Source organism: Delphinus delphis, chromosome 5 (assembly GCF_949987515.2).
Source record: "Delphinus delphis chromosome 5, mDelDel1.2, whole genome shotgun sequence".
Classification (NCBI taxonomy): domain Eukaryota; kingdom Metazoa; phylum Chordata; class Mammalia; order Artiodactyla; family Delphinidae; genus Delphinus; species Delphinus delphis.
The window spans coordinates 7,860,445-7,882,140 of NC_082687.1; the positions used below are offsets into that span (position 1 = coordinate 7,860,445).

A 21,696-nucleotide genomic window follows, 5' to 3' on the forward strand; every position below is an offset into this window, starting at 1 on the left:
GAAGGTATATATCTAAGGATGAAATCAGAACACAGTGAGGGGTTTGTAGCTCCAGGAAAGAGCTAAAAGTAGCAAGGATGGATCTACGCTGTAGCAACTGGAATGAGTCACCTGGCCCTAGGCTGCTGGTAATAACTGGGCGTAAATCAGCATTGCACATGTCAAACATATTGTACTCATAGCTTAGATTCCGATGGAAGCAGTGAACGGTTTGGCATGATAATAACAGTACTATCAGATTTAAGGTACGACTTAAATTAGGTTTTTAACTACAGTTAGCCCACGGCTTTATGGTTTCTGAAGTACACGTGTTCTATTTGAGGTAACTATCATGAGATACCCTGGAAAGACATGTAACAGTCTCCCTGTGTTATGAAACAGGAGAAAGGTGAATCAGAAAGATTTCTAAAACAAGGTACATGGCTGGTTTGCAGAACCCTTCACTGATGGGTCAGATAAGAATACTAAGTGTTCTCAGTACACCTGACAGTCTGTAGAACTAATCTGGCATTTTCAACTAACCCATATTCCACTTGTGGACTCAAAGAAAATCAGACCTCTCCCATTCAAACTCATATATTCTCTGGTCCCATGAAGAAACTGTGGCCCAGAGAGTTGACAAGACTTCATCAAAAGTAGAAAATGAAGAAACGGCACAGTTGATTCGACCTAAGTTAGGTCTGGGCCTCCCTACTCCCACCAGATCACAGGCTCTTTTCACGTCCCTGCATGCCTTTAAAATGAGCTGCTCTGTGAACATGGAAGGAAACAGAAACAGATGACCAGGCTAAGTTTAAAAGAAAAAAGAAAGGAAGGATTGGTGAACTTTAATAAAGTTCAACACAGTCTTTTTGTCCCAGCTATAAATGACCCTGTGAATTCTCAGCCTCCTTCTCTATAAATATGAAACTCCAATATCTCCCTGAAAGGTTTGGTGTGAGCAAAAAAATGAGAATGAATGTAAAAACCACCTGCAGACCGCAAGCACTCACCACAGTTAACGGCCGCTTTTATTAATTTTGAGGACCTGATAATCTTGTCTTAAGGCATTCCAAACTAATATGGGATGATGGAGGAAAAGGAGGAAAATGAAACACTTTCTTCTCCCTTTCTAAGGATCCTGTTGTCCCTCTAACTTTTCTATCCCTCTTTCCCTTCCCCCAGGGTGGGCCCAGGGTGCGGCCAGGGTAGGGCTGTGCAGGACGGGAAAAGAAGAGGCAGACCTCCTGTGCAAAGGCATCCGAGGTGTGGGTACCTCTCAGGCAGTCTTTATTACTCTTTCCTTGTGAGACACTCAGCTCAAGTGTCTTCAGAGAGAGATCATAGGGCCTGCTGCTTTCTAGAGACTTCCATTTTTATGCCTCTGGGTAAAAACTCAATGCCTGTGAAATGACAGAGAACTGCCTAATGCTACCTGGGCCTAAGCACGAATTTCCAGCCAAACCTTGTTCTAAAGAGTAACAGGTCTGGACTCCCCTGGTGGCACAGTGGTTAAGAATCCGCCTGCCGATGCAGAGGACACGGGTTTTGAGCCCTGGTCGCCCATGCACCACAACTACTGAGCCTCCGCCCTAGACCCCTCGAGCCACAACTACTGATCCCACGTGCCTAGAGCCCGTGCTCCGCAACAGGAGGAGCCACTGCTATAAGAAGCCCGCGCACCGTAGCCCCGCTTGCCGCAGCTAGAGAAAACCCACGCGCAGAACTGAGGACCCAACGCAGCCATCAATAAATAAAATTAAAGAAAAGAAAAAAAACTCTCTAAAAAAAATTTTTTAAAAAAAGAGTAACAGGTCTTTTCAATTGCAAGCCCAAAGGGACTGAGCTAGTGAGCAGCGTTTTCAACGGGGTTTCTGACCTTGCCAAGATTTCATTCCACCCTTCTTGCCGAAAACAAAACTTCTTCCTTGAAACTGGGATAAGGGCAGCACTTCTGCTTTACCCACACCCACCAACCCCAATTTAAACGACAGAACACTACTTTCAATGCTACGATTCTCTGGACGTTTTATTTATTTCTATAAACAAGCTAACTGTGTGGCTCAAAAATTAGATGTCCACTTTCTAACAGTCTCCTAGTGAAGGAGAATACCGGCTTCCAAAAAACAAGAGGGGGCGAGGGGGCTGCGGTGAGAAAGGGGAGTGAGTGTTAATGGGTTTTTAGGGGAGAGGATGATGAAAATGTGATGACTGCACAGACTGTACACTTTACATAGGCGTGAACTCAATGATATGTTCTCATAAATTAGATCTCATAAAACTGCTGTTGGGAAAATAACACAAAACTATGAGGCCCAATTCAGCTAGACAGTTTCTTGGTTCACATCCTGGAGTGAAGTAGGAACTGATTTTTTAAAGGATAAACTTTAGCTTCCTGTAGACCTATAATATCCTATATCCTATAGAGAGGATGGCCATTCAAGTTCTTTAGTTTTCACTAAAAAATCTCAACCCTAACCTATAACCCCAATAAGCAACAGAGAATAAAACTTCCCACTTGATATCGACTGCTGCCAAACTGCTGTCAGAAGGGGGCTTCCCTCGTGGAGCAGCGGTTAAGAATCCACCTGCCAAAGCAGGGGACACGGGTTCGATCCCTGGTCCGGGAAGATCCCACATGCCGTGGAGCAGCTTAGCCCGCGAGCCACAACTACTGAAGCCCACGTGCCTAGAGCCCATGCTCTGCAACAAGAGAAGCCACCGCAATGAGAAGCCTGCGCACCGCAGCTAGAGAAAGCCGACACGCAGCGACGGAGACCCAACGCAGCCAAAAATTAATTAATTAAATTTTTTAAAAAGCTAGAGAGAGAAATACAGAGTATCTGAAGACATGAGGTCCATCTATCCCTCTATAAAATCTAGATTTACCCCCAAATAAGCCCAAACTATCGAACTGCAGCATTTGTGACCATAGGGGCTTAGGAACCTACAAGCGTTTCTCATAATACTTACGGCAAGGAAAATGACCACTACAGCAAGCAGTCCTAGAAAAGGCACTATTGGCATGTACTATGGGATGGGCACCCCGACTCTCCCACCGCCATCCTTCAGTCTCCTCTGCATCCTTCTGTGACACAAGACATTTGCCTCAGAAGCAGATGCCAGGAAAATCTTCTCTAAGGATCTCATACATTTCCTGTCTTTATCCTCACTGAATTGTGTGACTGATCGGTCCCTTCTTATTTTAGCTTCCAAGGCGTCACTTTAATTTGCTGTCCACATCCATTCTAACGTGCTCCCCCATGGTGACTCTTGGTGCATTTTACTTTCCATCTGTAACACTTATGCTTGCCTCAAATTGTTCTTGAATGCTTAATAAAAATAATACAGAAATTGATTTTGGCTGTTCAGTGTATTTTCATACCATTTTGATGCAACACAATGTCTCCTATGGGAGCTCTTGCTGAATGCCCAGGGTCTGGAACAAAGATGACCAGTATACATTTGTTACTATGAATCTTTTTTTTTTTCTGAAAGTGTAATGAGCTTTTATATTTCTACTATTGGGCAAGAAAATAAAATGAGGCAACATTACAGGTATTTTTTTACCTGTTGGCTAGATTTACAATCTAACTTTTTGGTCATATGTTTCTCTGTATTGTTCTAACTTCTCCAGTATTATTTTTAATAAGTATTGAAATAAGCTGGTTAATTTTTTGAAGTTAATCATTAAAAGTCAACTACCCACAGAAAAATTACAAAAGGCAGCTCAATATAACTCTTTGGCAAACCATCCAAAGTTGTGGACACATTTTATGTCCTGGGGAGAAAAGACATAGAATATATTGGCTAATCCCTTTAAAAGCACCAATATTAACACATTTCTCTCCTATTCCCATACTCAATAAGTTTTAATCCACCCAGTATCAACTCTAGCTTCATACATTCGGGGAAAGGCAAGAGTTTTACCAACCGGCTAACACACACTACCAGACACGGAATCGGGTGCACCAAGACACTGTTTTCTGGTTTAAAAAAAAAAAAAAAAAAGAGTCTATATTTTCAGTCTGTTTCATACTTACTTTCAAATGAAACTGGCTGAGAGGGACTAATTAAAACCTAGTCATCTCAGTTGTACAGTTTTCTATTCTCTACCAAATGTATACACGCAACAGCCACGGACCTTTCACGGCACACACATCCCAAACGGCTTTCACAGTTTACTCGCTCAGTTAAACAGTGGTTCAGTTTAATTTAACTAAGGGCTTCCGTCTCCGGTGCTGTGATGCTCAGAGGCAGAGCACTAACAATCATTTACATAAACGCTAAGCTGAGTCAGCTGGACCTTCCAAACATACCCGACCGAAGCAGCTCCCACTCAACAAGGAGAGCAAGCGCCCGCACTTACGCGCCCCTTTCCAGGCGGCCTCCTTCCAGCGTCCGCCCAGTCTGGCTCCCTCCTGCGCCTGGCGCGCGCGCTCCGGACCCGGCGCGTAGCGGCACAGGACCCAGGACCCAGGACCCAGGCCGCGCCCGCCGAGGGGGCGACGTTCTCCGACCGACGCCCACGCCCCGGCGGGCAGCCCATGCGCCGCGCCCGCGCGCTCCCCGCGAGCCCCGCACTCACCGGCGCCGCGGGCCGGCCTGGGAAGGCGCTGGCCCGGATGACTGTCACCGTCAAGGGGAAGCGGGCGACGAGCGGAAAGAGCGCAGGGCGGGGCCCCTCTCTCGCACCCCGGCTCCCTCGGGGTCGGTGCCCGAAGGCCGGCGGGAGGCGTGGCGCCGCCTACCTAGCCGCTGATAAGGGCCCGGCGCTCGGGCGGAACGCGGGCGAGGGCTGTGTGAGCGCATCCAGCCTGGCGCTGGACCACACCGTCACCTGCCTGCGGGGACCGGCTGACGGAGATGACTATCCCGGAGTCCGCAGGGACAAAGCCACAGCTCCTGTCCTCCGGGGCTCGCACGAAACGGACTGGGGCGATTGGCCCTGGAAGCCCCAGGACGCTCCCCGGGCCGATCAATACCTGGTCTGACCTGGATGGACTTGGCCACTCCCGGTGTCCCACGCTCCTAAGCACCAGGGGAAGCGGACACCGAGTTTTGTTTTTCGGATTTTATTTTTTCTGTCTCACGTTGTCCACCCCCAGAGCAAGTAGGCGGTCTCTAATGAATGAGCTTCTGAGAAATCAGGTGTGCGCGCCCCAGGGCCAATAAAATCAGGAACTGAATCTAGGGGTGGAGGAGACAAAACTTGCTGAATGAAAATAGTACTATGAACAGTTTAAATGTGTCCCTCACACTCCTGTAATAAATATCAGTACTTCTGTTCAATACACTGATGGTGTGGAAAAGCTGGAAAGTTTCAGGAAAGTTTCAGATTCAGGAAGAGAGTTCCTAACCTCATCCCAATACGTTCTTAAGCTGATCACTGCCATCAAATTGTTTGAGAAATTCAGATTAAAGCCAGCATTTCATAAATGTATGGCATTATAAAGAGTCATTTTAACTTATAAATTAGCATCTTACTTCGGGCTAATTATTTTCAAATGCCCTGTCTTCTCATTTTGTGTTTGGGTATTTTAGGTAACAATATTAGGGAGGGGGGAACCTGAAGACGATGGTCCTAATTTTACATATGAGTCACCTGGTCCAAAGGAGGCCATTTTACACAAGGTCAAAAGTTAGGCTAAATGGGTGACTCAGTTTCTCAGACCATTGCCCTCTGTTCTCCCTGCTCTCCACCTCACAACCTCTCTGAATAGAGTAACTGCCCAGTATTCATAGAGCCTGGTTCTTCTTTTTTTTTTTTCCTCCCTGCCGCACGGCGCGGCATGCGGGTTGCAACCCCTAATCCCTGCAGTGGGACTGCAGAGTCTTAAACACTGGACCATCCGGGAAGTCCCTGAATGTGTTCCTAATCTGGCACTTTTTCTTTTCCATTTAACTAAATTTTTTCTCTCTTATTACGTATCAAGTAAGAAAATGAAAATCCCCTGTAACCCATCAGCCACATACCATCTGCTTTTAGTCTTTTTCTCTGCATACATTTTTTTTTTGAAAAAACAAAATTGGGTTTATATACAAAGTACAGGGATGAACGTCATCATCTCTGGAGTCAGATAGCCTGTGTCTGAATCCTGGCTTTCCCAAACGCTGGAGACTTGAACTAGTTACTTAGTCTTGAAGTGGTTATTGGTAATCAGGGGAAAGGATCTCTCAGGGTAGTTACAAAGATTAAATGGGACAATGTGTGCAAAGTCATTAGATAGCAGTCGATAGCAGTAGCTGTTATTATTTTGTAAAACTGCTATATTGCAAACATGGTTCCCTGCGGGCACATGGTATTCAGTCCTCTTGTTATGTACCATAATTAATTTAACCAATCTTCCTATTATTCACAAAACATCTCTGCAGCTGTGTCAAGGCACACTCAGGTAAATTCCAGACAGGGAATTGCTGAGGCAAAAGTATGCTCATTTGAAAAATTTTAAGACATACAGCTAAATTTCCCACAAAAAGTTTGTGCCAAATTCAGTCTCCTAACAATTTAAAGATTGCTTGTTGCCCTAAATTCTCACAAATACTAGACAGAATAATAATTTTTTTTAACTTGATATGTAACAAATGGCATATCAGTGTTTTAATTTATATTACGTTGACTTACAATAAGCTTTTTTAATGTTTAATGATCGTTTGTGGTTTATTTGTAAATTTTCAATGTAAAGTTTTCCCCCATTTCTTTCTTTTTTCTTTTTTTAAAATTTATTTATTTATTTATTTTTTGGCTGTGTTGGGTCTTCGTTTCTGTGCGAGAGCTTTCTCTAGTTGCAGCGAGCGGGGGCCACTCTTCATTGCAGTGCGCAGGCCTCTCTTGTTATGGAGCACAGGCTCCAGACACGCAGGCTCAGTAGTTGTGGCTCACGGGCCCAGTTGCTCCGTGGCATGTGGGATCTTCCCAGACCAGGGCTCAAACCCGTGTCCCCTGCATTGACAGGCAGATTCTCAACCACTGCGCCACCAGGGAAGCCCCCCATTTCTTTCTATTAATTTCTTAGATGGCATAAGTAAACAGAAAGAGCCTGGATCTCTGATGATATCACTGACCTGCTGGACCATCTCCAAGCTGGTTGAAGTCACTGTCACGTTTTAGGTGCCTTGCAGTCAAGCCACAGAATTATCAAAGTTAGGATTTCTTTACAGTCCCAACTGGAAAGCTTTGGGGCCGTCTGGAGTCCACACCCTTGACGCACACATTGGAGATCTTAAATGGGCGCTGGAAGGCCTGAGGTGTCACCATGTGTTTTTGTAGGCAGTGCGCATGGACATAACTAGATGATTCAAAACAGATGCCTTCAGGTAAAGGGAGCCGATAGTCTCAATCATGAAGTCATTTGAGTCTCCCTTTTGAAAACTCCAAAAATAACTGGGAGACTTGTCGGGGAGAAGGGAAGCATAGTACTTTCCAATCATCACACCAGTGAGGGGTGTTTGCTTGTATGGTTCTAACAGGGGTATCAGTGCTTGACGGAATGTCAGCAACAGACGGTTACAAATTTGTTTAATGTTGATAAAGGATATGATTTATATATTATATAGAATGGCAACCAAAGCAAAATCAAAAAGTCTTCTCATTAAAGGAACAAACTTCCTGGGCCTAGAACTCCGTCAATCAGGCACTCTACTACCAAAGCTCTTATATGGACCTATGAGAAGCTCTCTTCATCCTTCTCATAGGATTCTTAATATCCTCCAAAGCTCTCTGAGCCGCCCTGAGCTCTCAGTCTATCTGCCTGCCTGGCCACCAAGTGCAAGGAGCTGGTGAGGAACCAGTCCATTCCTCAGTGCTTACTCCAAGCGGTGAACTCAGGGTCAGTTCCCCCTTAGCAAGTTCAGGTTTCAGGCAGGGCTTATTATGGGCCTGGGGGCATTTGGGTTATGTATATAATGTTTGTACTGGATCCCAGTATATTTATTTTCATTACTACTTAAGTTGAAGCAAATAAAAAACGGTGCAAGAGGCCATATGCACCATGACCCCCCATGGCTCTGCTTACAGCTACCAGGGGCCTTTGACTCACTCCGTGAGAGACTGTTCGGTCTGTAGTTGCTTGAGCACTGACGAGTAAGGGATAAAACAGGAACAGGGTATAGACAACTCTTCCCAAAGGTCTCACTATAAAAGGAAGGTGAGAGAAAGGAGTATACCTAAAGACTATCTTGGGGTTCAGAGAAAATATTTCTTGTTTGGTTTAAATTACAGGCCAGAATATGTGTCCATGCCAAGAAGACAAGCCATAAAGAAGAAAAGGTGGTTAACTGCTATAATCAGGTACCTTAGAAAGTAGAATGGAATTAGAATTCAGACGAATTAGTGTTAGAAAAGCCAAAAATATATATCTTTTTTTTTTTTTTTTTTTTGCGGTACGTGGGCCTCTCACTGCTGTGGCCTCTCCCGTTGCGGAGCACAGACACCGGACGCACAGGCTCAGCGGCCATGGCTCACGGGCCCAGCCGCCCTATATCTTTTTTTAATTGTGGCAAAGGGGAAGGGAGTCAGGAGGTGTCCTCATGTAATAATTGTTTTAAGAAGGGAAAAGAGAGAAAATTGAAAGAAATGTATGGCCTACAACTCCACCTTCTTTCTGAAGTTGGGGGATCTGCTGAGAGTATGGGCGCGAATGAGAAGATCAGGGATCTGAAAAAATGATGAATACTAAAGTAGGCCTGTATTCATTTCCTGTGGCGGCAGTAACAAACTACCACAAAACTGGTGGCTTTAAAGCAACGAAAACGTATTACCTGGCATTTCTGTAGATCAGAAGTCCAACGTGGGCTTCACTGGGCTAAAACCAAAGCTGTTAGCAGTTCTGGGTTCCTTTCTGGAAACTCTTCCAGGTTTCAGAGGCTTCCTGAGTTCCTGGGCTATGGCCCCGTCCTCCAGCCAACAACACAGCATCTCTCAGACCCTGCTTCTGCCATCACATTTCTTTCTCTGACTCTCATCTTCTACCTCCCTCTTCTACCTTTAAGGACCCTTATAATGACATTAGACCCGCCAGATAAACCAGGGTAATCTCCTTATTTTAAAGTCATCTGATTCGGTAACTTAGCACAATCACATTCTGGGTATTAGGACATGGACATCTTTGGCAGGTCATTATTCTCCTTACCACACGGCCCTAAGGAAACAAAGAAGATGCACATGTGGGGACCCACAGAGCTCCTATGAGGACTATTTAAACTGAAGCCATATGAGATACAGCTGTTGCAGAAAGAAGCTTTTTTGTTTGTTTGTTTTTTGAAGCTACCCTTATCTGACTAAAAGCAGAGCCTTCAGAGAGTAAAGCTGCTATAAATCCCCTCAGAGGAGCTTCAGTGCCTGGTAGAAGACCAACCACGCATACCTGGATAAGAAATTGCGTAAACCAACATCACAAACTGTCATACTTCTTTCTTTCCCTAAAAGCCTACTTGTCTTTCCTAAAAGTCCTTTGTTTTCCCATAGAATCCCTTTCTCTCCACCCTCCTTTCCCCTATTAAGCTGGTCTGTAAGCCCCAGAACCTGATCTTTTCTCCTTTAATCGGTTTGTGGTCAATTAACTTTCATTCCTCCCCCAGACCCACTAGACCTATTGGCAGAGGAAAAGTTTTTCTTCCAAGGGACCCAGAGAGAGACTACAGAGCAACACCAAGGACCCCTAAGACTGGACTCTATAAAAGTGGTGCTCTCAAAGCCACAAATGGGCATGGCTTTCCCAATCACAAAGAAGTAAAGATAGAGCGGGTTAGAAGGTTGAATTAATTCGAGGATGTGGTTTTGCTGGGTGGGTAAGGCAATAGAAAAATGGAGCATGAGTTTGAGCGGGTGAAGTGATTCATCCTAGGAAAGTGAATCCAGGAAGAGACAGGTAGAAAGGGAGCCTATAGCGGGGTCACTTGCAGGCTGAAGAGCTGAAACTGGACGGTGAAGTCACTGAATAGGAAGCTGGCATAGAATATTGGCACTCCAGGATTTGACAAGGTCCCATGGTTTCAACGTGACAGTAAAATTCTGGAAATGGAAGGAAGGTATATTTACCTTCTAGTGCTGAGAACCTGCCATCAGTTTACCATCTTAAAACAATACTCATTAATTATTTCAAAATTCTGGAGGTCAGGAATCTAGGCGGGCTAGGTGTGGCTCTGCTTAGGGTATCATGGGGCCAAATCGAAGCATGAGCCAGCCCGGCTCTTATCTGAAGACTCTTATCTGAAGAATCTACTTCCAAGGACAGGTTGTTGGCAGAATCCAATTCCTTGCAGTTTTAGGACTGAGGTCCTTGTTTCCTTGCTGTCAGTAAACCAGCTGCTTCAGGCTGCCCACATTCCTTCTCATGTGACTCCCCTCCATCTTCAAAGCAGGCTCTCAAACTTCTAATCTCTTGGATTTCGCCTTCCTCCTTTTGAAGGGCTTGTGTGATTACATCAGGCCCATCTAGATAATCTCACTATAATCTAGATATTTTGGGGTGAACTCATTTGGACTTCAATCACAACTTCACATTTACTCAGAGCAGTACCCAGATTAATGTTTGGTTACATACCAGTGGAATCTTGGACCCTGGGGGAGAAGGGGATCTTTAGAATTCTGCCTACACTGAAGATTAAGTTGAGAAGATCAAATAGCACAGCAGCTAGGGTGATGGGTTGGTCATCTAAATAAACACAGACTCTGCCAAAGTAGCGACATCTTGGAAAGAGGAGAAATACCAAAACCGGTTGTCAATGTTTTTATAGGTACGGAGAAGAGAAGAGAAGAGAAAAGAGAAGAGAAGGTGGCATTAATACAGAGAGAGACAACATAAGGTGGGCGGGGGGCGGGCAGCAGGGGATGGTGGAGGTGTTGAGGCCAGATGTGCAGCCGGACCACCTTGATTCATATAATTTTCTTTATATAGCAGACAAGAGACCAAATAACTCATCTGGTTGTAAAGTTCACAGAGGTAGTCAAGCCCTAAAAAAATGAGCATAGCAGAGGAAAAAATGTATATAATTAGGTAGGTACAGATAATTAACCTGCAGAGTTTCAAAGTGGGACAGAGGTTGTAACATTTGTCCCTGCAAAACAGACTGAAAGTTTAGATGTTGAGAGTCCACCAAAGTAAATTTCACATACCTATAAAGTCTTTAGTTGAAGTAAACTTTTTTTTTAATGAAGTGAACTTTTTAATGGAAGTATAACACACATATAGAAAAAGTACAGAAAATCTAAGTAAACAGCTTGACATGTATTTACAAAGTAAACACACTTGTATATCTGTTACTCAGATCAAATATATATATATATACACACATACATATTTGTGTATGTTATATGTCAATTATATTTCAATAAAAATAAGCAAACAAGCCAAAAAAAGAAACCAAAATAGACAAAATTCATGTACAGTGATAAAAGTAAGATGAGTAGTTACCTTTGAAAAGGGCAATGACTAGGGTGGATCATAAGGGAGACTCCTGGGATACTGATAATAAACAAACAAACAAAAAAATATATATGGGGGTCTGGGTGGCAGATATACAGGTATGTTCACTTTGTAAATATACATCACATTGTTTACTTAGATTTTCTTTACTTTTTCTGTATTATGTTATACTGCAATTTAAAAGTTTACTTAAACATAGGACTTTATGGATATGCGTCCTGTGAAAAAAAAGATGGGGAGATGCTAGATTAAAACAAGTTGATTAAGTAGGTTTCATCATTGCAGAACATGCACACAACATTTGTTCATGGAAACTCTCCATCAAAGAGCAGTTCAAAGGCTCCATTCTCGGTAATGTACTAATAGAAATGGGAGAGTATCTTCTGGGGCCAAATTATGGAAGGCTTGAATGCCAAACCAAGGAATGTAGACTTACCTTGAGAGTGAGAAAACACTGAAAGTTTAGTGTAGAGGGATGCCATTGTCAAAGTGGTGTTTTAGGAAGATTAATCTGTTCATGTGTAGAATGGTTGGGGGAATGTGGGAAGGCAGTGATCAGTCTGGAAATGAAAAAAATAAAGACTGAACTAGAGCAACGGTGGAAAAAATTTGTGAGGAAAGAGACACAAAAGAAACATCATAAAGTAAGAATTTACAGTTCCTGGTAATGGATAAAATATTGAAAGTGAGAGACAAAAGAAGCCGGAGCTGACTTTAAGATCTCAAACCTAAGAAGCTGAATACCTTGTGGATCGTTAATGGGAATTACTAAGATAGAAAGCATGTCTTCCACCTAAGTGTATTTCCTCAGTGTTGCCTTTCTCAGGGCCTTGAACAGACAAATACTTGATATTTATTGACTGAAAAATAAAAGTGAGTTTATCTTACGTAATGCAGGGGTGTATCTACCCTTACCTGAATGTTGTAAAAATGGAAGAGGGTTTCATTGAGATTGACCTTTTTCATTTGATACATTACTGACTGCTATAAACATTTTATTGCCTGTAGAGATAAGAGTTCATTCGCGGGAGCCTGGGAGCAACTGAAGTTAAAGTGTAATCAGCATTAAATGACACACGATTCATTATATAATGCCTTAGACTTTTTTCACTGCTGGCTGTCATGCCATCTATTATAATACTTAATATCAACAGAGCCAAAACCTTACAGCCTCACCCAGAACGACATCTTAGTCTTCGCTATGTCATCACCCATACTAGACCAAGAAACATACATTAATCATTCTCTGTGTAACAAAGCCAACAGCCAATCTAGATGTACCCAAGGTTCATCTCACCGCTACAATTTTTGCTATTTGACCCTTGGGTGCCTCACTTTCTTACCTCAAATTAAGGGTGATAATACCTATGTCACTGGGTTGAATAAAAATAAAATAATGTATATTTGGAAAACATAAGGTAACCTCGCTTTTTACCCAGTACCAATAATAACAGCTAATGTTTACTGAGTACTTGCTGCTTGCCAGACAGTGTTCTAAGTACCTTTAGGTTTTGTGCATTTTTTTTTTTTAAACCTCATCTCATCTTCACAACAATGTCCTTAGTGGGTTCTATTAAAATCTCTATCTTGCAGATGATGAAACTGAAGCATAGTGAGATTATGCAACTTGCCCTAGGTCAGACAGTAAATGACTTATGCTCCTTATTGCAGATATAAGAAATAAGGACACTATTATTTCCTGTAAAAACTGCTCAAAAATTTCTTTGAAGAGAGAATGTAGAATAAATTCATTCACCCTTCAAAATCCCCCTCAGTCACAATGGATCAAAGTAAAAGAAGAAAAACAAAAAAGTCCAGTCGGTTGCAAAACCAAGATGAGCATCTCCATGAAAGGAACCCAGAATGTTAATTACCAGGCTTGTGGGCTGAAGGCCTTGAGTCTAGAAGCAGGTAATGGTGGTAAGGAGTTTGGCTGAATAAAGGGAACTCCAATGACACAAAGCGGGGGACTGGAGCCAGGCTCTCTGCTTGAAGCCTAGAGCAGTGATGGGTCTACCCACTTATAAAAGGGTGGAGGTTCGTGGGACAAAGCACCGCCCAACTCTGCCTGGGGCTGTGTGATGTGGATGGGAATGTTGAGACAGAGACAAAGCACCTGCGGGGTGAAGCTCCCGAAGCCCATCGTGCCTCCCCGTGCCTCCCTAAAGGGGGGCAGTGGACACCGAGAGCCCCTGGAGTAGACCTCTGACTGTGAAGCGCCTGGTCTCCCCTGTTGCCTCTGGGAAGGTCTCTAACATGGCTCGTAACCTGGGACGCCTCCACGGCCCTCTGCTCAGTGACACGGCTTCCCCAATCAGATTGTTTCTCAACAAAAATGTGAGATTCGGGCTCCCCTGGTGGCGCAGTGGTTGAGATAACGCCTGCCGATGCAGGGGACACGGGTTCGTGCCCCGGTCCGGGAAGATCCCACATGCCGCGGAGCGGCTGGGCCCGTGAGCCATGGCCACTGAGCCTGCGCGTCCGGAGTCTGTGCTCCGCAACGAGAGAGGCCACAACAGTGAGAGGCCCGCGTACCGCAAAAAAAAGAAAGAAAAAAAAAAAGTGAGCTTCAAGCTACAATCCTAGCCTTGCCCCACCTCAGTAATTTGTAAGACTGATAATGAAAAAAATTATGTTGATCCTTAAAAAAAATAAAAAAGTGCTTTTAAGTTCCGGCTAGGGATGTAGCCAGTGGGCTGCTCCATTTGTAGGAAACAGGAAGACACAGATGCAGTCTGTTGGGCCTTCTTCCTGCTCCTCTGTGGCTCTTAATCTCCCTTACGATGTCCACATCTTACCTCCCTGTGGCTATACTTTGGATAATTTCCTCAGATATATCTTCCTGGTCACTAATACTCTATACAGTTAAATATTTATTTATTTATTTTGTTTTTGGCTGCGTTGGGTCTTCGTTCCTGTGCGAGGGCTTTCTCTAGTTGCGGCGAGCGGGGGCCACTCTTCATCGCGGTGTGTGGGGCCTCTCACTATCGCGTATACATGTCTATTAATCTTTCGTTTAACTTTCTATCCATTTGAATTCTTAATTTTAGTAAGTTTTTTTTTTAATTTCTTAAAGTAATATTTTGTTCTTCTTCAAATTGGCCTAATTATTAGTCTCCTATTCTCTCGCTCATGTTTTCAATGCCCTTTTTAAATCTGAAAACATTTCAAGCAGACTTATTTTTAAATTTTAATTCTGATAATTAATTATAAAAGCTGACCTCTCTGTGGTTCTAGTTCTGTTATCTGTGGCTTGCTGGATTTCTGTTTTATAATATTTTATTGTGAGTTTTTTGTTACCTGTCTCTAGGAAATTCCTTGAGGCCTGGTTGAGGGTATGCTCATCTGGGAAAGTCTGTTTTTGCTTCTCTTAGACACCTGGGGATATTACCTACCCTGATATTCCTTAAATTATAGGCTTGTGTTTTGGGATCATACAAAGAAGGTGGACTGGGTCCCAAACTACCTGAGGTCTGGCCAGTGGCTACAAGTTCTCAAAGGACGTGATTTTTTTTTTTTTTTTTTTTTTTTAACTTTCATTCATAGCCCAGCCCAAGATAGAAATGTGTTCTTGTGGTTCACCTTTGCAGGGTGGGTTTCCATTTTAGTTCGCCCTTTCTGAGGGTGCACCTCTCTCGGGCCCAGGCATTATGCTTCTATTTTATGTGAATTCAGGCTTTGTCCCTGTCCCCTCTGTGCAATGCAGTTCAGAGTCTCAATAAAAACGACCGTAGGCCTCAGGGTATCCAAGGCTCTAAAATTTAGTTTACTCCATTCTGATCTTAGTGGACTCATCTAGTCATTTAAGAGTGGTTTTAAAATTTTACCAAGCATTTTTAGATATCATGTAGCTGGGTAGTTTCAGGGTCTCTAACTGCAGTATCACTGAAAATAGAAGTCCTCAAATGTATCTGTCATCTTCTTCACTTTTTCTTCCTACTATGGAAATTTGCAAGCATTTCACAAGTAGAAAGAACAGTATGATGAATGCCTATGTGCTGATCTCAGCTAGTAGCCTCTCTTTGTTTCATTGATACTTCTCTTTTCTCCCTCTCCCACAGATTATTTTGAAACAAATTTCAGAGGCCAAATAATGTTATTCATAAATATTTTCATATGTATTTCATACATATTTTCATATGTCCAAAGATATGGACTCTTAGTAATTTTCATATTTATCTCATATATCATCTTTCACCAACTCTTTTTTTTTAATATTTATTTATTTGGCTGCATTGAGTCTTAGTTGCGGCACATGGGATCTTTGTTGCAGAGCGCCGGCTCCTCTCTAGTTGCGGTGTGAGGGCTCAGTAGTTGTGGCGCGCAGGCTTAGCTGTCCCACGGCATGTGGGATCTTAGTTCCCCGACCAGGGATCAAACCCGCGTCTCTGCATTGGAAGGCAGATTCTTAACCACTGGACCACCAGGGAAGTCCCTCACCAACTCTTTTAATTTAAGCTATTTACTTCCTTTTTATAGGCAGACTATAAATATAATAATTAAATCAAAGAGTAGGCTACAACGTTTAAAGTAAATTTAATTTTAAATGTCACACTTTCCCTAATAATGAAATGTACTTATCTTATGCCTAATTTCCTTGGAGTCATAGTATTTCTCCATGTGCCTTATCCACCATGCCAAGTGATGACAAATATCCTTGACCATTAAAGAAGTCAGAGCAGAGAGCATCCATGAACTCTAGATGGAAAAAAAAACCAACTAACAACAAGACCCAGCTGATTAACAGAGAGAGAAAAATAAAGAACTCTGGAAAAAAAATAAGTAAAAAGATTGGTAATATGCATTAAAATACATTTATATAGAAAATAATACTTCTCACCATGGAAATTATGTTTATACACATAATGTAACTATTATAAACATAAAAACTTACAAATCTTAAAAGCTAAGGGGGAGGTGAAAGGAGGTGGAAAGAAACATGAGTCATTCTCATCTTTCAAAGCAGGAAACCAACTGATACGTTCTTTTGGCTGCACTGGGTCGTTGCTGTGTGCAGGCTTTCTCTAGTTGCGGCGAGCACGGGCTACTCTTCTTGTTGCGGTGCGTGGGCTTCTCACTGCGGTGGCTTCTCTTGTTGAGGAGCACAGGCTCTAGGTGCGCGGGCTTCAGTAGTTGTAGCACGTGGGCTCAGTAGCTGCGGCATGTGGGCCCTAGAGCACATGGGCTACAGTAGTTGTGGTGTGCCAGTGCTAGGGTGCGCGGGCCTCAGTAGTTGTGGTGCACAGGCCTAGTTACTCCGCGGCATGTGGGATCTTCCCGGACCAGGGATCAAACCTGTGTCCCCTGCATTGGCAGGTGGATTCCATTCCGTTCATTTGTATCTTTTTTTTTTTTTTTTTTTGGATTCTGCATATAAGCAATACCATATGATACTTGTCTTTCTCTTTCTCTGTCCGGCTTACTTCACTTAATATGATAATCTCCAGGTTCATCCATGTTGCTGCAAATGTCTGCCCATTTTTTTAATCAGGTTGTTTTTTTTTGTTGTTGAACTGCCTAAGCTTTTGTTTTTGTTTTTGTTTGGCTGTGCAGTGTGGCATGCAGATCCCAGTTCCCTGACCAGGGATCGAACCCTCACCCCTTGCAATGGAAGTGCAGAGTCCTAACCAGGGAAGTCCCTCTTTGTATATTTTGGATATTAACCCCTTACCAGATATATTGTTTGCAAGTATCTTCTCCTGTTCAGTAGGCTACCTTTTCATTTTGTTGAGAGTTTCTTTTGCTGTGCAAAAGCTTTTTAGTTTGATGTGGTCCTATTTGTTTATTTTTGCTTTTGCTTCCCTTGCTTGAGGAGACAGATCCAAAAAACTATTGCTAAGACTGATGTCAAAAAGCATACCCCCTGTTTTCTTCCAGGAGTTGTATAGTTTCAGGTCTTATATTGAAGTCTGTAATCCATTTTGAGTTTATTTTTCTACATAGTGTGAGAAAATAGTCTAGTTTAATTCTTTTGCATGTAGCTGTCCAGTTTTCCCAACACCATTTATTGAAGAGGCTGTCTTTTCCCCATTGTATATTCTTGCCTCCTTTGTCATAGACTAATTCACCATATTTATTTATGGATTTATTTTTGGGCTCTCTATTCTGTTCCACTGATCTATGTGTCTGTTTTTGTGCCAGTACCATACTGTTTTGATTACTGTAGCTTTGTAGTATACTTTGAAATCAGGACCCAATACCATTTCTTGAAAAAGACTGTCCTTTTCCCATTGAGTGATCTTGGTACCTTTGTTGAAAATCAAACGACCATACAAATGTTTATTCTTGGGCTCTCTAGTCTATTCTATTAGTCTATATGTCTCTTCTTATGCCAGTACTGCAATGTTTTGTTTTTTTAACTATATTACAAATTATTTTATTTGATCCTTTTAGACATTAAGACAATAATAATATAGTTTCTATATATTTTTTAAAATTTTTTATCAAAGTATAGTTGACTTACAATATTATATTAAGTGTACAACATGGTAATTTAATATTTTTATAGATTATACTCCATACAATGTTATTATAAAATATTGACACTATTCCCTGTGCTGTACATTACATCCTTGTAATTTATTTATTTTATACCCAGTAGTTTGTACCTCTTGGTCACCTTTACCTGTTTGCCCCTCTCACCACTCCTCTCCCCTCTGGTAACCACTAGTTTGTTCTCTGTATCTGTTAGTTTGTTTCTGTTTTGTTATAATTGTTCATTTGTTTTACTTTTTAGATTCCACAGATGAGTGAAATCATACGGTGTTTGTCTCACTTATTTCATTTAGCGTAATACCCTCAATATTCATCCATATTGTCACAAATGGCAAGATTTCATCTTTTTTTATGGCTGAGTAGTATTCCTTTATATATATACACCACATCTTCTCTATCCATTCATTTATCAATGGGCACTTAGGTTGTTTCCATATCTTCACTATTGTAAATAATGCTGCAATGAACACAGGGATGGGGGTGCATATATCTTTTAGAATTAGTGTTTTCATATTCTTTGCATAAATTCCCAGAAGTGGAATAGCTGGATCACATGACAGGTCTATTCTTAATTTTTGGAGGAACCTCCATATTGTTTTCCATAGAGGCTACACAAATTAAATTTGGTTTGCTAATAATTTGGTTGAGGATTTTTGCATCTATGTTCATCAGAAATACTGGTGTGTAATTTTCTTTTGTTGTGTTGTCCTTGTCTAGTTTTGGCATCAGGGTGATGTTGGCCTCGTAAAATGTGTTAGGTAGTGTTCCCTCCTCTTCAAATTTTTGGCAGAGTTTGAGAAGGATAGGTATCAAATATTCTTTGAATATTTGGTAGAATTTACCAATGAAGCTGTCTGATCCTGTACTCTTATTTGGGGGGACGTTTTTGATTACTGTTTCAATCTCCTTACTAGTGATTGGTCTATTCAGATTTTTTATTTCTTCATGATTCAGTCTCGGAAGGTTGTATAATTCTAAGAATTTATCCATTTCTTCTAGGTTGTCCAATTTGTTGATGGATAGCTGTTCATGGTAGTCACTTATAATCCTTTGTATTTCGGTGGTCTTCATTGGAACTTCTCCTTTTTCATTTCTGATTTTTCTTTTTTTTCTTTGCGGTATGCAGGCCTCTCACTGTTGTGGCCACTCCCGTTGTGGAGCACAGGCTCCGGAGGTGCAGGCTCAGCGGCCATGGCTCAAGGGCCCAGTCGCTCCGCGGCATGCGGGATCCTCCCGGACTGGGACAGGAACCCGTGTCCCCTGCATCGGCAGGCAGACTCCCAACCACTGCGCCACCAGGGAAGCCCCTCATTTCTGATTTTATTTGAGCCTTCTCTCTTCTTTCTTACTGAGTCTAGCTAAAGGTTTCTCCATTTTGTTATATCTCTTCAAAGAACCAGCTCTTAGTTTCACTGATCTTTTCTACTGTCATTTTAGTCTCTATTTCATTTATTTCTACTCTGATTTTTATTATTTCCTTCTTTCTACTGACTTTGGGCTTCATTTGTTCTTTTTCTAGCTCCTTTAGGTGTCAGGTTAAATTGTTTGAGATTTTTCTTGTTTCTTGAGGTAGGCTTGTACGCTATAAACTTCTCTCTTAGTATCAATTTTGCTGAATCTCATAACTTTTGATATGTTACATTTTCATTTTCATTTTTCTTCAGGTTTTTAAAATTTCTACTTTGATTTCTTTGTTGACCCAACAGTTGTTCAGTGGCAATGCTTTTTAGACTCCACACATCTGTGATTTTTCCAGCTTTCTTCTTGTAGCTGATTTCTAGTTTCATTCCATTAAGATCAGAAAAGAAGCCTGACATGATTTTAATCTTCTTGAATTTACTGAGACTTGTTTTGTGTCCCCACATAGGGTCTATCCTTAGGAATGTTCCACGTGCACTTGTGAAGAGTGTGTATTCTCTTGCTTTCGGATGAAATATTCTTTATATATCTATTAAGTTTATCTGGTCCAGTGTTTCCTTTAAGGCTGATGATTCCTTGTTGACTTTCTGTCTAGATGATATATCTATTGATGTAAGTGGGGTGTTAAAGCCCCCTACTATTATTATGTTGCTGTCAAGTTCTCCCTTTAGGCCTCTTAATAATTGCTTTTATATATTTTGGTGCTCCTATGTTAGATGCATATATATTAATAAATGTTTTCTTGATGGACTGTCCCTTTTATCATTATTTAATGTCTATATTTGTTTCTTATCGACTTTTTTGTCTTGAAGTCTATTTTGACTGCTTTGAGAATTGCCACACTTGCTTTCTTTTGGCTGCCATTTTCTTGGAGGGTCATCTTCCATTTCTTCACTTGGGGCCTATGTTTGTGTTGAGAGCTGAGATGAGTCTCACAGAGGCAGCATATAGTTTTGGGCCTTGTTGTTTTTTTTTTTTTTTTTTTTGCGGTACGCGGGCTTCTCACTGTTGCGGCCTCTCCCGTTGCGGAGCACAGGCTCCGGACGCGCAGGCCCAGCGGCCACGGCTCACGGGCCCAGCCGCTCCGCAGCATGTGGGATCCTCCTAGACCAGGGCACAAACCCATGTCCCCTGCATCGGCAGGCGGACTCTCAACCACTGTGCCACCAGGGAAGCCCGTGTAGTATTCTTTTATATTATTAGTAATTTCTCTCTTTCCTTAGTCAATGTAGCTAAAGATTTGTTGATCTTTTCAAAGAAATAACTTTTTGTTTCATGGCATTCTTATTCTCAAAAATACACCTACTTATAAAATATATACTTAGTCCATAATTTTATAACTGCTTACTTATGTATTTTCCTTACAAGAGTGAGAATTAATTTTTAAGGCCAGTTTGTAGCTTTATAATAGGTACTCAGTAAATTCATTGTTAAATGAATGAATACGTTTAAAGGGGTATACAGAAAGAAATGTACGTAAATCATAAATGCAAAGGAGGCAATCGGTAGTCTGAGATAAATGTGCAAAGTTAACCCTCAAATACTGGACACAATACAGTTCCCTTAACCTCATGAATTTTGTTTTTTTCTTAGTATTTACAACAGTTGTTGAGGTGGATTTCTATTTTTAAAGCCTGGTTTCTACAGAGTTTAGAGTTCTTCCTTACCCTTCTTTGATGCTTAAACTTTTTTATCACGAGCCAGCGAATAAATCCCTAGTCTTATCAGGAAATGCTGATTTTTTTCACTTTGTACTCTGGCCTTAGCTGGACTCTTGACCCCTGATGTGTTTGTTTGTCCTCAAATCCAAGCTGTACCTCCAGGGTTCCATAAAACCTTGCACACAGGCGTTGCCATTAAGTCATTCAAACATTCAGGAGTTTATTTACAAAATTAGAAGGGCATTTGGTTAATTGCAAGGCCCCTTCCAACTCCATCAGTCCATGATTCTGCTGAAGATGAGTTACACAGCTCGCTGAGTTTAAATGCCGTGAAATGCTTCCTAGCGGTAGGTTTCAAATTATGGTCTGATAATCCTGGGGTACCATGGAGAGGCTTCAGGACTCCACAAATATGCAAATATTGTTTTTAAACTATTTTATGCAAATATTGTTTTTATGCAAATATCGTTTTCAAACTATTTTCACCATTAAGAAAATGAATGGACAAGTCACAGACTGAGAGAAAATATTTGCAAATCATATATCTCATAGACAACTTCTATTCATAACATGGATTCCCCCCCAACATAAATAACATTTATGCATTTGGGTTCCATTCTGTAAATGAAATTAAAAATGTAAATATTGCACATGCCTTTAAAAAAATGTATAGGATAGAGGAACAACTTGTATTCAGAATATATAAAAAACACTTA

General features: G+C 41.7%; 1 protein-coding gene across 5 annotated transcripts in view; it reads right to left on the reverse strand.

Annotated features, from left to right (window-relative positions):
• The window catches only part of ABCG2 (ATP binding cassette subfamily G member 2 (JR blood group)), a 124,231-nt gene that overhangs the window by 61,047 nt on the left and 41,488 nt on the right, over positions 1–21,696 (reverse strand). Inside the window, exon 1 of one of the 5 annotated variants that reach the window (XM_060011967.1) lies at positions 4,965–5,056. The exons of 1 other annotated variant lie outside the window; for it this stretch is intronic. The gene's annotated coding sequence lies outside the window, so the exon portion shown is untranslated. 3 more of the 5 variants (XM_060011964.1, XM_060011969.1, XM_060011968.1) reach the window with 3 other exon arrangements.